Source organism: Canis lupus, chromosome 31, assembly GCF_048164855.1.
Source record: "Canis lupus baileyi chromosome 31, mCanLup2.hap1, whole genome shotgun sequence".
Classification (NCBI taxonomy): domain Eukaryota; kingdom Metazoa; phylum Chordata; class Mammalia; order Carnivora; family Canidae; genus Canis; species Canis lupus.
The window spans coordinates 7,164,292-7,180,764 of NC_132868.1; the positions used below are offsets into that span (position 1 = coordinate 7,164,292).

General features: G+C 41.4%; 1 pseudogene; it reads left to right on the forward strand.

Annotated features, from left to right (window-relative positions):
- Positions 1-434: 434 nt before the first annotated feature.
- Positions 435-16,473, forward strand: part of LOC140622019 (synaptosomal-associated protein 29 pseudogene) — a 32,445-nt pseudogene continuing 16,406 nt past the window's right edge.

Here is a 16,473-nt window from a genome sequence, read left to right on the forward strand (position 1 = left end):
TGTGAAAGAAAGGAAGAAAGGAAGGAAGGAAGAAAAAGAAAGAAAAGTAAACCAAATCATGTTAGTGCCAGGCTTAAAAACATTTCCATGCTTGCTTTTCTGTAAGAAAAATATGCCCACTCCCTTCCTTGGAGGCACCAGTGGCTTGCTCATGGACCGCATGTGCATCCATTCTGCCCACCCATTCCTCCTTTATCCAGCCGCTCCCCATCTTCCGCCCATGAGCCGCATCCTCTCCTACTCTGGACAGTCGCCCAGGCTGTCTACTCCACTGAGACATTCTTACCCAAGGAGCTCCCTTCTCAGTCTGCAAGGACCTGTTCCAGGTTGTCCTTGGAGAAGCCTTCCCTGGTCACCCTGTCCAAGGAGCCTCCTGGGATCCCCGTCCCATCAACCTTCTCTTTGCTTCCTAGCAGGAATCCCTACTCGTGATCATGGCAATTATGACTCTTTTGGTGATTAATTGGCTGTCTCTCTTACTAGAAATTAAATTCATTAAGGAGTCTTTTCTGTCTTGCTTAACATTACATCCAAAGTGCCTGTAGATACCCAGTAAATGCCTTGAGGATGAGAGAATAAATGAATGTGTAACCAAAAATGAATGAATGAATGAATGAATGGGATCTCTATTGTAGGGAACTTCTTTTCTCTGTGTGCAGCCACCTTTTTTTAAGTGCAAATTTGATCATAATTCTCTTTATAAAATTTTCCTAAAGCCCTTTATCATCTACACAGACATGACAAACTCAAACATCTCCAGGAGCCAGTTAGGAAAGCGGCATAAGTGGACCAGACCAAGGAGTGGTGAGGGCAGTGGCAAACCTGATCACCAGGAAAGCTTAGCCTTTGTTGCTGTGGGGAATGCAGGACCAGCCTTGCCTAGTTATCTGGATTTTACTAAATGGGTAAAAAACTTGCTATCTTTTTGGTGAAATCTTTCTGAAATATTGGAACATAATTTCTCTAACATCTTGAGGCTAATACTGTAGAGATGAAATAAAATATTTCTGCAGGCTGAATCCAGTTGCAGGCTGCCAGTCTGGCATTTGGGATGAAGTCTAAACTCTCTGCCCATGTCTTTGTTGTGCAGCCTCTTCCACTCTGCAGCTGTCCACAATCTCCTTTGTCTGTCCTTGCATTCCTTCACTGCCTACAAAATGCAAACGGCACCCTTGGAGAACCTCTTCAGGGGGTCTTTTCTTCTCAGGGATTCCAAGTGTCCTGTCCCTGTCTGTCTTTAGCATTTACGCCAGCACTCCATCCCTCGTATGTTGTGGACCACCATATGCCAGAGGTTGAGTTCTCTTGGGGGCACGCAGGTTAGAGCTAAACAACAGAGCCTAGAGTTTAATCACAATCCACTTGGATGAGTGGATTTCCTCCTGAGGTTCAGTTTCCTCCTGCTTACATTGGTGAGGAAAATGAAGAGAATGTATATGCAGTGCCTGGCACACATTAGGTACTCAGTGAATAAGAGAGATTATTAACTGCCCAATGTCTGATGCAATTTCTGACATGTCGTTGGCAGTTAATAAGCATTAGTTGAGTGGCTGAATCTCAACACTTAAAGCCTCCTCTTTCCATCTTGTCATGCTCTGTCTCTGCTGTGTGATTTGCTGCTGCTCTGGCCAACCAGCTGTGGGTCCTGAGCTCTCCTGCCCTTCTTGGCGTGTTGTTACCTGTACCCAGGTCCCCGCAAAGCACATTTCACACAATTCCCATCACTGTTCGCCCTTATCTAGACTTTAGCCGACTTCAGAGCCCCTAGGAAGCTACCACTCATCATCATAATAGCTGCTCCTAAATTGTGAGGATCAGAATCCTTGCCTTGGGCATCATACAGTGTTATGGGCTAACTTTGTTCCCCCAAAATCATCTGTTGAAATCCTATTACCAAAGCACCTCAGGATGTAACTATATTTGGAGACAGGGCATTTAGAGATAATTAAGGTAAAAATGAAGTCATTAGGGTGAGTCCTAATCTAATACGGTGTCCTTATAAGAAGAGGAAATTAGGACACAGATACGCAGGGAGGAGAGATCGTGAAGACACAGATAAAAAATGGCCATGTAGAAGCCAGAGAGAAAGACCTCAGAAGAAACCAACCCTGCTGATACTTTGGTCTCAAAACTCTAGCCTCCAAAATTGAGAGCAAATAACTTTCTGTTGTTCAAGGCAAATAACTTTCTGTTGTTCAAGGCACCTAGTATATGGTACTCCGTTATGAGAGCCATGGTGTACATTAAGTCCATTTTACCCTTTCAGATTATAGAAAGAAGATTGTCTCAAGCATCAGGAGAACTCGATTGAGCCCATTAACTATGGGGAAAAAATACAGACAAAACAAACAAAATGAAAACCTTCCTTTTGTGGTCACTGCTTGAGATTAAATTAACTGTAGAACAATTTACCAAATAATGGGATATCTCTCGGTTCTTAGTTCTTCAATTACTAACATTTAATGAGTCTGCCTATACCAGCAACATGCCTGGCATTTTTCCTACCCAGCCATTCACTCTTCCATCATGCATCATCCATCCAACCATCCATCCAGGTCCACACCAGCAAGACTTTCCTTCTCAGTTCTTGAGATATTAGTTCTTGCCAAAACCTTAAACCATAATGTCTTACTTTCTGACCAAAACTTGACATTTTCTTGAGCTGCAGTTGTCAAATTTTTAGGCTTTCTGTCTTAGCCTTATTATGCTTATATTCATTACATATAATTTCATTTTCCCAACAATAAATGAAGATTCTTAGATAAATTCAAGGTTACTATATATATCCTGCTTTGCCAGGCAAGAGTCTCATTATGCATAATTATTAACTTTATTAAAATTATTCCTCCATTCTCTAATGTATCCTGGTTTGGACCATAAATTATATGTTAACCTTAAATACAGAAAAATTCAAATTACTCTTCTCAATTGAAAATATCAGTTCCCTAGTACCATACAATGCCACATAGCAGACAACCAAAAATTTCAGTGGTCTTCAACAGACATTCCTTATTGTGGGTTTATGATGTTCATCTAATCTAGAGCTGAGCCAGGTTGGCTTTAATCATGCATCCAGGGCCAGCCCAGATGGGCTGAATGAGGATGGACTTTGTTGGGATGACAGGGAAGGCTCTGCTCTGTCCCATGCAGCTAGTTGGGTATCTCTTTGGTGAAGACAGAGACATTGGAGAGGAAGTAAAAATAAGCACATTTTTAAGCTTTACTTGTGTTGTCTGCTGACATCCTATTGACCAGAGCAAATTCCACAGCCAACCTTGGTGTAGGAAGACACTGCAGAGTAACACGGCAAAGGCTATGGACATACGGACAAAGGAGGATTTAGGTCATTAGTGTAATCAATCTACCACACAAGTCACTGAAAACATTGCTTACGTTTATGTGCCCCTCTCTTCTTGCCCCATAGCTTTAGAGGAAGGGATGTCCCTCACTCTATTTGAGGGCTGGTCTTAAATCACTTTTTGCTCCCTTGTGAGGATGGTATTCTGAATTATTCCCTCAAAATACTGAGTTGAAAGAATGGCAAAAAAGACACTCTGATGCCATTGTCTTGGAGAAGTTACAGTGACAACCATAGGGGGAAAGACTGTGTCTTCAGGAGACATTCATAGGTCACTTTAGTCTGGGGGAAATTTGATGATGTCAGGCCCTTCAGGGACCCTTGTTCCTCAAGGCAAATGTCCTAGACTAGCAGGGGCGTTATTTTGCCTGACCAGCATGAGGCTCTGCCCAACTGCAGGAAGTCTTGAGTAAGGGTTTGCTAAGGTTCTTGTGACCCTCATCACATTGTTTGGAAACTCTAGCATGAGTATTTTTCACAGTTACAGAAATATCCCTTTGGGAAGCTGGTCCTTTGGATACAAGGGTTGGGATTCACATACTACACCTTCCTATGGCACCAATGCTGCCTTACTGCCTCAGCCACCGGTCCTGTGTCACTGTACTGGCAGCACACATGACCAGCACATGTGATGGTTCCTCCTGTAACATTTGGAAGACCTGTCTGCTACCCTCAAGGACAAGGGCATGAGCATGTGAGACCAGTCAGAGGCCACCCTAAATTATTCAGCTCTATTTTCTTCTTCCTCTTGGCTGGCCTTTACTACTCTAGGGGCAGCCTGCTTCCTTAACCTCAGCTCTTAGGACCTCCCCCCCAACACATACCCCTTGTTTTCCTTTGAGGAGCACTAGGCTGTTTCCTGAAGGCAATGTACTCTTCCTTACTTTAGCTCCCTCATAGTTGGTGTCAATTCTGATTTTCATCTCTTCCTTTCTTCCTCTTGGGTCCTTTCCACTCCTCCTTCAATGCTCTGTGGAGTTAGCAGTTTTTTGATTCATTCAGTTCTCTCTTACCCATAATCACCTCCCTAAGTGTGGTCTTACTTCCATGGGCCCAGAACTCTTGACTAGCCCTCTGCATGACACCTGCAATGGGCCCCTCTTTCAAGTTTGGCAAACTCTGAGGCCCTGACCTCTGTTCCCCTAGTTCCTCCCCAACATGTCCCCTCTCACTATCATATTCACACAGCGCCAGCTACACTGGCCTCCTTGTTCTTTCTCTAGAGTGCCAGACATTTGTCTTTGCCTTTCCCACCATCTGAAATTCCAGCAGGCCAATTCCTTCAGATCTTTGCTTCAGTATCACTTTCTAAGTGAGGCCTGCCATGATACCTTCTTCTCTGATGTTCTAACACCCAGCTTAGCACCCGCTTAGTTCTGACCCCTCTTATCTTCCTCCATTTGTTTCCATAGCTCTTATCACTTTCTAATGTACCCACAAAAGTATTCCTTTTTATGATTATTGTTATTGTTTTTCTCCCATCATTAGAGTGCAAGTCCCACAAAGTAGGTATATGTCTATGTTTTGCTCACAATGGATCCCAAGTGCTTAGAAACACTATTTTTTTTAATGAAGAATGAATAAACTACAGTTTTATAAACTTCTTGAGGTCAGAGTGACATCCTATTCATTCGAGCACCCAGCATCTTACTCATAGACTAGAACATAGTCCAGACTCAATCAATAACTTCTGGATAAATAAGAGAGAAACAAACCATCTTGAGATATAGCAGAAATATTAAAAAGGCTAAACAAGAAGGGGAAAAATTCTCTGTTACTTATGACCAAGAAGAAAACAATACATTGATCTTTTTAAAACAAATTGGGAAGCAAGAGGGCAAGAAGTGACAAATCTTACTTTTTCCATCTTTCATCTATCCCTATTTTCAACTGCTTTTTCAATCATCTATTTGGGGAGTGGAATCATCTGGATATATCACTAAAGGAAACAGGAACATAAGTGATGTGTTTGATGATAAATCAGAGTCTCGAAAAGATCTGTTCTTTTTGCCAAAATCACTGTTAAAATCAAATATATGGGGATCCCTGGGTGGCGCAGCAGTTTAGCGCCTGCCTTTGGCCCAGGGCGCGATCCTGGAGACCCGGGATCAAATCCCACGTCGGGCTCCCGGTGCATGGAGCCTGCTCCCTCTGCCTATGTCTCTGCCTCTCTCTCTCTCTGTGTGACTATCATAAATAAATAAAAATTTTAAAAAAAATCAAATATATGATGGGCATTAAGGAGGGAACCTGATGTGATGAGCACTGGGTGTTATACACAACTGATGAATCACTGAACTCTACCTCTGAAACTAATGATGCATTATATGTTAACTAATTGAATTTAAATAAAATAAGATAAAAAAGAAAAAAATCAAATGTATGTGCTAAGGGACATACCTAAACTAATCTAATGCCTTGTAATCTTAATCAGTTAATAAGCCTCTTTACATGATTCAGTAAGGCAGGATTACTAAAAAGAAGTAAACGCTTAATGAATAATACCCAAGGTAGAGATGCCTCCAAGTAAAGAGAAGCAAGAATGGTTCCTTAAAACTAGAATTTAAGATTGAGCTCCTGAGCTCCAAGTGAGCTACCGGCCTGTCAGTGGATTGAAAAGTCGGTGGGAACTTAGGAAATCTGTCTCACAACTTTACTGTCTCAACATGGATCTTCATTTGGCCTACACCAGAGGATTCCTAATTTTTCTTCCATATGTGGAATAAACATTATTATTCTGTCCACAGTAGTCACAATGAACTCCACTGCTTCCTTCCTTCTCAGGGTCATGACTGCACATTAAATGATCGTATATGAAATTCACTTACTTATTTCTTATCTACAACCCTTCTTAGTTTAACAAAGTCATTTTATGATCTATTATTTGTAATAAAGAAGACTCTTAAGCATACTTAATTGCCCTGGTTTGAAATGTTTTGAAGATGTGAGCTAAGCATGAAGTAGACTCTCTATGGTTTAAAAATAACAATCATTAACTTTCTAGTAATTAAAGGTAATTTAGTTGGAGGAAGAAAATCCCATCTGTGCTTAACTCAAGAAATTGTTTATGATTTTTGTGAAGACAGGTGCTTGGTGGAGCCTGGCACCTCTCCCTGGGAGCCGACACACCTTGCAGCCATCCATCCAACCATTGTGGCCAGGCTAGGGTGGCTTTCTGGGGCTCTGTCCTAGGGCAAATGAGAGCCCCTTTGGCAGACTCCACACAACTCAGTGCTCAAAGATATGAACTTGGCCTGTCCTAGGCTCCTCCTGGACCTGTGACATTTGCTAACACTGGAAATTTATAAGTGGTAAGAGAAAATGGAGGAAAAACAAAGCAAAGATAAATGGGATTTGGAAATGAAGGATATTTGTGAGGAAAAGTCTCAGAATTCAACACAGAGATGAGGAAAGACTGGGTACCAGCTGGCTGGGCATGTATTTGATCTTTGCAGAAATGCTTGAAAAGGGGTGTCTTTGTGAACAGGGTTTTTTTTTTTTTTTTTTTTTTTTTTTTTCAAAATCCACAAGCAGAAGCTGAAGCCTGATTTCTGGTGCCCAAAGTTTAAGCCGGCTAGGCTAACGATGTGGACACAGGGCATATTGGGGCAAGAATTGTGATGTGTGAAACTCTCTTTTTTACATTTTGGGCCTCATTTGGCTTCATCAGGAGTCATCAGGCAGATTTTCTATATTGGGTAGGACAGATGCATTTCAGAAATTTTGTTGCAAGTCATGTTTGGTGTCATAGCATCAGAGTTTACTTTAATGAAAGTGCCTCCCTTACTTACAATGTGCCAGCTAAGGGGACGTGGTTGGCTCAGGGAGTGACCCCAGGTCCTGGGATCCAGTCCCACATCAGGCCCCTGCAGGGAGCCTGCTTCTCCCTCTGCCTATGTCTCTTGCCTCTCTCCCTGTATCTCTCATGAATGAATGGATAAAATCTTAAAAACAAACTATAATGTGCCAGGTATAGGGAAACTTCCTTTACACCTCATCTATAGTCCTCCACACAATTCTCCAGGCTTGTCCTCATTTTACAGATGAGCAGGCTCAGGCTTGGGGAAAGAGACATGCACCTGGCCCCCAGGATGTGCTCAGGTTTCAACGTGGATTGAACTGCAGAGCTTTTCCTATTCTTCCCTCTCTGCTTGCTCCTGGCCTCCCCGGGTTTGGTCAAAATATTTTAACAGACACCAACATCACCACCTTCCCTAGTCTCTCTCCCCAAGTTGGAGTTTTTCAAAACACATCAGGTTAGTGTTACAAGGCTAACCCAAGCCACATTTTGCCATTGAAAACGGACATGTGAAAACTGGAAAAAATTCAGTCTTTCTTTGGTCGCTAAAGGCTTGCCCAAAAGATGAATGAACCAGGATTTTTAAACCCCAAACCGAATACTGTGTCAATTTAATAAAGTTCTTTATGTGTACATACATGTGATAAAAGACACGCAGGGATCCATTTCTTTGGTGCTTTAAAAAAATACTGTAATAGTCTGTCTCTTTGGCTCATTCATCAAGCACTAAGTGCCTGAAAGTTGAGGAACCATGAAATCCCTTCCAGACTTTCAATGCAAGCTCTGTCCTTATAAGAGTAAGTCACTCAAAACATTGGAGTTTCAACTCACATATTCAAGTTAGAATGGTTTCACAGACCCCTCCATTTTATTAGCTGCCTTCGTGCTATCAGCAAAATACCACGAGGGCAAAGGGGCAGGCTTGTGTACAGTTGATCACAGGGAAATCTACAGCATAAGACATGGAGCCCACACAAAGAAGATAAGCCTCGACACACAAAACCTCGGCGTATTTCATGGAAATATACTATCGTCATATCAGCTCAGCAAGAAGGTTAAATGTGGATTGTCTGAAGATTAATTTGGAGAAGAGTAAGTCCTGGTTTACACATTTCATTGTCCTTGAATTATCACAGCATCCTATTTCCTTCTCAGAGTTGTTCTAGTTTGGATCATTAATTATATGGTCACCCTACATATAAAATATTCAGGCCTACACGTTTTAGTAAATTTTCTCCAAATAATATCTATATCTATATATCTATATATTTTTTTTTCTAGTGAACATTATAAAGCAACAGTAAACACTTAATTTTGGGAAGTTATTTCAGGGTACTTCTACCTTCTTTTTCTCTCGGCTCACGAAAACTCCATAGTTTCTCAAAACCAGTTTTCCTCCAAGAGTTTGGAATCAAGGCCCAAACAATGAAATGGATGCTTCTCTAGTTGAATGCTGGAGATGGCATTTGATAGGAACCAGACGATATTGCTATCTGATATTTCTTTCCATTAAACTTTATTTTTTTCAAAAGCTTTAGACCTTTTAGTTTTATCAATATGTATAAAACGCTTCCAGAATCTTTGAATTCAAGTTAATATTTTCAAAATTATTTTTCTTAATCTTTGACTATTAAATGTTTTCTGCACTTCTGAGAGCTGCTGTTTCTGATCCTGTGAGTTAAATTATAAACAACAACAGTAGTCACTTGTTTTTGTTTTTGTAAGATTTTATTTATTTATTCATGAGAGACATACAGAGAGAGGCAGAGACACGGGCAGAGGAGAAGCAGGCTCCCTGTGGGGAGCTCGATGTGGGACTCGATCCCAGGACCCCAAGATCATGCCCTGAGCTGAAGGCAGATGTTCAACCACTGAGCCACCCAGGTGCCCCGACAGTAGTCATTTGTAATTTTGAAAATAAAATCAGGAAACATAAGCCATACTAACTAGAATATTTCTGTAAAATATTCACAGAAGCGTGATGTGAAGAAACTTAGGTATGTCACCAGGTAGCCAACCAATCATGCTGGACTCTTTCCCACTCTCTTTGCGGTGGTTCATTCTCTCAATGCCCAGTGCTTCTGTCAATTTTGGATCTTTTCTGAGTAATCTCAGAGACCTTGTTTTATACGACCATTTGGGAAACAAAGTAGTAAAACAAAATCCTTAAATTATGTGTTAATTCCTTTTCTGCACGTGAAGTTCTTCAGGAAACTACCCAAACACATGTGACAAAAGCTGCATCTCCAGACGTTTATCCAGACACACACAGCACATGACGTCATTACGCAGGCTGACATATTCTTGTGCCTATTTCCAGCCTCGCTTAGTTAGCACATCTATTCTGCACAAAGTCCTTTCAGCTCTCTTTCACTTACATTCATTGTAAATTAGGGAAAGCCTGCTTTATGATTTCTTTGATTAAGTCAGAAGTGACACAAATTAGATTTGCAGCAAATTGCCTTTTAGCAAGAAACAGACTTTAAATATTTAAGTAAGGAGGGAAAACAGTTTGTATCCTCTCATCCTTTGTGGTGAGATTTAAAGGCTCCTCACGTCGGTCTCCAAACAGATTGTATTGGTGACTGGCGGCCACTGCAGACAGCTGCCATCTGATGGCTCCATGATGCCATGGTGGGCTTAAATATTATTCCTTTTCTTTCATGTCTTTGAAAAAGGATAAGACACTGCTGGCTTAATTTCAGGAAGCTCTGCTTTCTAGAAACGGAACTTTTCCATTCCAACAGTAGGACACACTGAGTCTGGTCCTTGTCCTCCCAGGCCAACTGTACGGGGCAGCCCAAGCGTTCCCAAATATCATCTGGCTCCTTGACTAAAGGGGCATCTATATACTACAACATGGTCTTTTCTTGCTTAGTTAGTAGGATGACATTTGAGCATTTCTTTTATAACTTCATAAAAGGATTTTCTGGAGATAGGCAAGGTGGTGGGGGGGAGCTTTATAACCATTGGAAGAGGCTCTCATGACGTGGGACAAACCTCCATGAGAATCTGGGCAGGAAGTGGTTTGGTACGGTGGACCCTAAACACATGACAGACACATGAAGTCACAGTGCTCAGCACACTGGAGTCACAAGGGCGTTATTTGAAACGGTGTGTCCAGAGCCAGGTCACACGCTCTCCAACGACACTCTTCTTAATCAAGATTCTGAGTTATTGCCATTTCCTCTCACTTTTTCTATGTATTCCTGAGAGCCCTTGGAGCTCTGAGATTCGGTTCCACCTGGACACTTTTTTCTCTCTGCCATCTGTTCTCCAGCCAGTCCCCGCCACACCACTGTAATCCAGGGATTATACAAGAGTTGCCAATTTGGTGTTCTTGAACACTGGTAACACAATTGATGTCCTCTTTGGTTACCATGGTGTGTGTGTGTGTGTGTGTGTGTGTGTGTGTGTGTGTGCATATTCTGGATACAGGAGCTCCAGGTCAGATGGCGTGGTTTCTACATTCAGTCTTTAGGAGAGACTGTAACTGTCTCACTCTGACATTACCAGCTCTTCTTGCTCTCCGATGTGTTTCAATCACTCTATTAATGTCAATTGGTACAATTCAGTTTAACCTACCAGAGCATACAAGCAATTCAATTACCCCAGCAGATACCTAATTATCCCTGAAAATGTGTTCTAAGAGATATAGTTGTTATCTGTACCTTTCTAGTGATTATGAATACTAAAGCTTGTTTTGCTATAATTATCCTAATTACATGGTAAAATTCATTCACTTGCTTATTAGTCGGAATGTCTTAGAAAAAAAAACAACGTAAGAATCAAATCTAGTTGTTAGAGTTTTAAAAAATAAATCTAAGGGACAACTGTGTTTGCAAAGGCATCAATGGGTCCAGTGCATATACAACAGAATGTTATGCAAATAACATTTGAGAAAAGAAAAAAAAGAGAGAGAGAGAGAGAGAGAGAGTGGCAGCTCCGAACATCTGGAAGCTGCCCTGGTGTTCACAGCTAGGCCATGTTACTCTCCTATTGTATGTAAACAATCTCATATAAAACTGGTTGATTCTGACATTGTGGGAAAATGAAACAAAACAAAGCCTCTAGATAATTTTCATTTAAGCATAGACAAAAGCAAAGTCACTTTTTCGGAATCAAGGTTTGTGTCTCTCCCAAGTTCATATGTTGAAATCCTAGCCCAGCCCCCAGTGTGACCATACAAGGAAATGGGTCTTTGGGAGGCAATTAGGTTGTGAGAGTAGAGTCCTCATGAATGAGATTAGTGCCCTGGAAAAGATCCCTAGACCCTCTTTCAAACGCTTCCCACCACGTGAGGACTCAAGGAGAAGTCGGCTGTCTTACCAGATCCTGACCACCCCGGCACCGTGATCCTGGCCTTCCCAGCCTCCAGAACTAAGAGAAATAAGTTCCATTGTTTGTAAGCCACCCAGTCTTGGATATTCTGTTACAGCATCCAGAAATGGCCCAGACAGTCACCAGGACACACACAGAGTATCACAGACTCCTCCTCCTCCTGCTAAAGGAGTGACTGTTATTTCTTTATCTAATTAATGCTAGAGTCACCCCAGCTTCCTGTGCCACCCAGTTTACACAGTCTTAGACCCTACCCTGAACTACATAACTAAAATCCAAATACTATAATAGCTTCATTTTATTTTTTGTATATTTTTTATTGGAGTTCGATTTGTCAATATATAGCATAACCCTCAGTGCTCATCCCATCAAGTGCCCCCCTCAGTGCCCATCACCCAGTCACCCCACCTCCCCACCCACCTTCCCTTCCACCACCCCTTGTTCGTTTCCCAGAGTTAGGAGTCTCATGTTCTGTCTCCCTCTCTGATATTTCCCACTCGTTTTCTCTCCTTTCTCCTTTATTCCCTTTCACTATTTTTTATATTCCCCAAAGGAATGAGACCATATAACGTTTGTCCTTCTCCGATTGACTTATTTCACTCAGCAGAATACCCTCCAGTTCCATCCACATTGAAGCAAATGGTGGGTATCCATCCTTTCTTATGGCTGAGGAGTATTCCAGTGTATACATAGACCACATCTTCTTTATCCATTCATCTGTCGATGGACACCGAGGCTCCTTCCACAGTTGGCATATTTATGCCCCTACTGTGGGAGATGCCAAGTATATCAATAGCTTCATTTTAACCCTTTCTCCCCGAGACACTCACCACTCTCCATGGTATGGGTTCACCCTTGACCCAACAAGCAACAAACCCAGCTGACCTAACTACAGGTTTTCTCCTGGCACTCTTCTGCTTTATTTAAATGTTAACAATAAAATTTAATTGGAAGTGTCTATAATTCCCAATTTTCCCTTGAGTTTGCTCAAAGCTTTGCACAGTTTTATCAGCTCTGTCTCCCTCCTTGTTGGGGAGAAGCTTCTGGCTGCTTTCAAATGCTTTCCTTTGTTTTTGGTTTCCAGATCACTATGATATGTCTTGGTATAGATTTCTTTGCATTTTTCCTACTTGGAATATCTCAAATTCTTGAATCTGTGATTGTATATCTTTTGCCATATAGGAGAAGTTTTCAGGCATTATTACTTTATTATTTTTTAAGATTTTACTTATTTATTCATGAGAGACACAGAGAGGGGAGAGAGAGGCAGAGACACAGGCAGAGGGAGAAGCAGGCTCCATGCCAGGAGTCTGACAGGAGACTCGATCCCGAGTCTCCAGGATTCAGGCCCTGGGCTGAAGGCGGTGCTAAACTGCTGAGCCACCCGGGCTGCCCCAGCCATTATTACTTTAAATACTCTTGTAGCCTTACTCTCTTTCCCCTCCTTCTGAGTCTCTGAGAACAAACGTGCTGGGTCATTTGTTTTCATCCCACAGGTCCCCGAGGCTCTGCTCCCTTCTGTTTATTTATTTTTTCAGTCTCTTTTTCTCTGTTGCTCAGATTGGACGAATTCTATCGATCTGGCTTCAAGTTCATCCTCTGTCATCTCCATTTTGCTATTGATCCCACCCACTGATTTTTCAAGAAATTTTCCATTATTGCATTTTTCAGTTTTATAATTTTCATTTGGTCCTTCTTTTTGTGACTTTTATTTTATTGATGAGATTTTCTATCTTTTCATTTGTTCCCAGAGAGCATGTAATGGATTGTGGAAGTATTATCATGACAGCCACTTTAAGATGCTTGTCAGATAAATCCAACATGTGACTTATCTCAGTGTCATTGTGAGCTGATTTTTTTTTTTCAGTTCTAGTTGCAATTTTCTTGGTTCTTGGTAGGATAGGTGCATTTTGATTGTATCTTAGACATTTTGCCTATTACATTAAGAGATTCTGGTATTACTTAGATTTAAAAGAAATTTTTTTAAGTAGGCTCCATACCCCACATGGAGCCCAACACAGGGCTGGAACTCATGACCCTGAGATCAAGACCTGAGCCAAGATCAAGAGTCAGGAGCCCCTCAGGCATCCTTATTTAGATTGTTAATTTCAGTATGTGGTCATTCTGTTCAGGTTTAGCATGCAGGTCCTGAACTGCTTTAAGGGTTGTGATTCCAAGGGTCGTTTGCTCTTTATTGCAATAATGGTGTCATTTTGATCTGTTTGGTGCACATGCTGCTACCTGAGCCCTTTACCCCCACGCCCAAATCCCTGATGGTACTGCGTGATGGAGCAAAAAAGTGTTTCCCCAGACCAGATGTAGGGTATTTTTCTGGTGGGGAGAAGAGTCTCAGACCTGCAGGACCAAGAGATTTCCCTGGGTGGGCACTTGCTATGGAAAGATTTCCTCCCCCACTAACCTCTGGGGAATGGAGAGGATTTCCCAAGTTGGATGAATATTGTTGTGGGACACTCTTACTGGTGCACTGTGATTGCCCTTGTGTCTCCAGGTGGGGGAGTGGAGTCTCAGTTCAATAGAGTCAAAGAGTCTTCCTGGGCCAGGCTGCCTATTGTGGCCAGGCCCCTCTCCCTGGTTCTGCATGTCCATCTAAGTATTTCTCAACAGAGGAGAGAAATCGCACTTGCTGGAAACAGAGTTTCCCCTGGTTGCTTACTGTTGGGGAGGGTCCTTATCACCCCACTGCAATAGTGCTCCTACTCCTATTCAACTGGAGAAGAAGACCTTCTTTTGCTAAGTCAGAGGTCAGCAGGTGTCAGGCCTGAGTTGCTTTCTTCCGTTGGATACAGGGTTGTAAGACATCCTGCACCCCAAGTCAGGTCATCCTTGTGCCATCTTTTAGCATTCTCCTTTGGATGCCTCTTGCATTTTCCAAGGGTTTATAGTTGTGCTCAGTGAGGAGCAGGGAGAAATGGGTCCCTCCTAGCTTGTCTAGGTGAAAAGCCCTGATTTGCCCAATTGAATTTTGACAAAGGTATAATAGCAATTCTATAGACAAAAGGTACATTTTTTCATCAAATACTGCTGAAGTGTTTTTACAATCATAGGCAAAAACAACAAAACAAACAATCAAAAAAACCCTTTTGATCTTAACTTCATATCTTAAACTGTAAAACCCTTAGTTTAGAAAAATAACATAAGAGAAAAATTTCATGATCTAAGGCTAGGCAAAAAGTTCTTAGACTTAATGTTAAAAACAATTCATAAATAGAAAAATCAACAAATTCGTACACCATCAAAATTAAAAACAGTTACTTTCAAAAGACCCTGTTAAGAGAATGAAAAAAAAAAAAAAAGACCAAACTATATTCTGGGAGAAAATAGTTATGAACCATGCATCCATAACGGACTAGAATGTATTAGAAAATTTAAATATGCAACAGCAAAAAAGAAAGAACACAAAAGCAAAAACCAATTCAATTTGCAAATGTCCACATACATGAAGAGATATCTTGCCATAGAGGATATACCAATGGCAATTAAGCGCATGAAGAGATGTCCATCGACACCTTTCACTATTGGTGAAGCACAAATTGAAACCACAATGAGATAATACTGAACACCTATTAGAATGGTGAAAATGAAAAGAGTGGCAATATAAAATGTTCAAAAAGATGCAGGGGAAACCGTACATGCATTGCCAGTGGGAATGTAAAATGGTGTAGCCACTCTGGAAAACAGCTTGGCAGATTCATATAAAGCTAAACATGTAACCGTCATACAAACCGACAATTGCATGTTGGGCATTTATCCCATGAATACGACTCTGCAAGACAGAGGCACGGACAGCTGATACACCCAGCAACATGGATCTGCAGGAAATTATTGTAGAATTCCTCAGTTTTCCCCCCATCTGGTAGCATGCAGAACATTGCATCAAGTACTTCACATATATTTCTACTTTTCAAACACATTGTATGTATGTCTTGTACCTCTAATCTATTATTGAAAGCCAGGATGAGATTGGTCTGTTATAAATGGCAGCTTCTTACTGTTACACACAAGGAACTGTATTCCTATCCAACCAACCTATGCAAGATTCCGATGAGTATCAGTCATCATTTTAGAGGATTTAGAGCTTATAAATGAATTTTAAAGGCTTGGGTAGTCCTGAAAGTCCTCTGCTCCAGGAAAGCTTTCCCTTCTTTCCTATGCCTTTTTAGTCCTTCTTGCTAGAATTTATCACATGTGATACACTCCCAGCTTCTCTGCAACACAACTAGGAATGAAATTCCCAGCAATTTCCAGATCATTCTGTCCCCTTTGAGGTTCCACTTCCCTACTTGTATTTTTCCTCTCCTTCAAAATGTCTCTCTCTTTCTTTATCTTTTTTCCTCTTTCCTTCTTTTTCCTCTTCTCTCCTGCCCAGTTTCTTCCTGCTTTGCAAAGTTTGGCACATTTCTCAGATTTCTAGTGACTTTATTATTTCTTATAACTCGGAATAACAATATAAGACAATAAGGGAAGTATGGATTTTTACGGCGGGTGTGAATGACGTTGCAACAACATTACATCCTCTCCACATGAAACTAGAATAATTCTCTCTTCATGGCCTTATAGGCCCTTATAGGCTCCAATAGAGAAAGTAATAAATCTAAATGATGTTCTTGATTGCTGCATTTTCACTTTGGGCACCTGATTTATCAGACAGATATAATAATACACATTTAGACAGACAGCTCCCAAGTGACTTAAAATATGCTGAGGAGTTTTTATGCATATGCTGTTCAAATTATAGTCAGCAATAACTTCCACGTGACATTTTTTTCACTCCTGGCCATTTGTTTTTATAATGGAGTTGACAGACTCCCCGAATGTGATGAGAGTTCAAATCTAGAATGGGAGGGGACACTGAAGATGGGGACTTGGGGCCAAACAGAGAAGCAGGCACATTTGCACCAAGCAATGACCCAGTTTCCGGGGTGCCCTCTGGCCAGAATGGGGGGGGAGCAGCTGT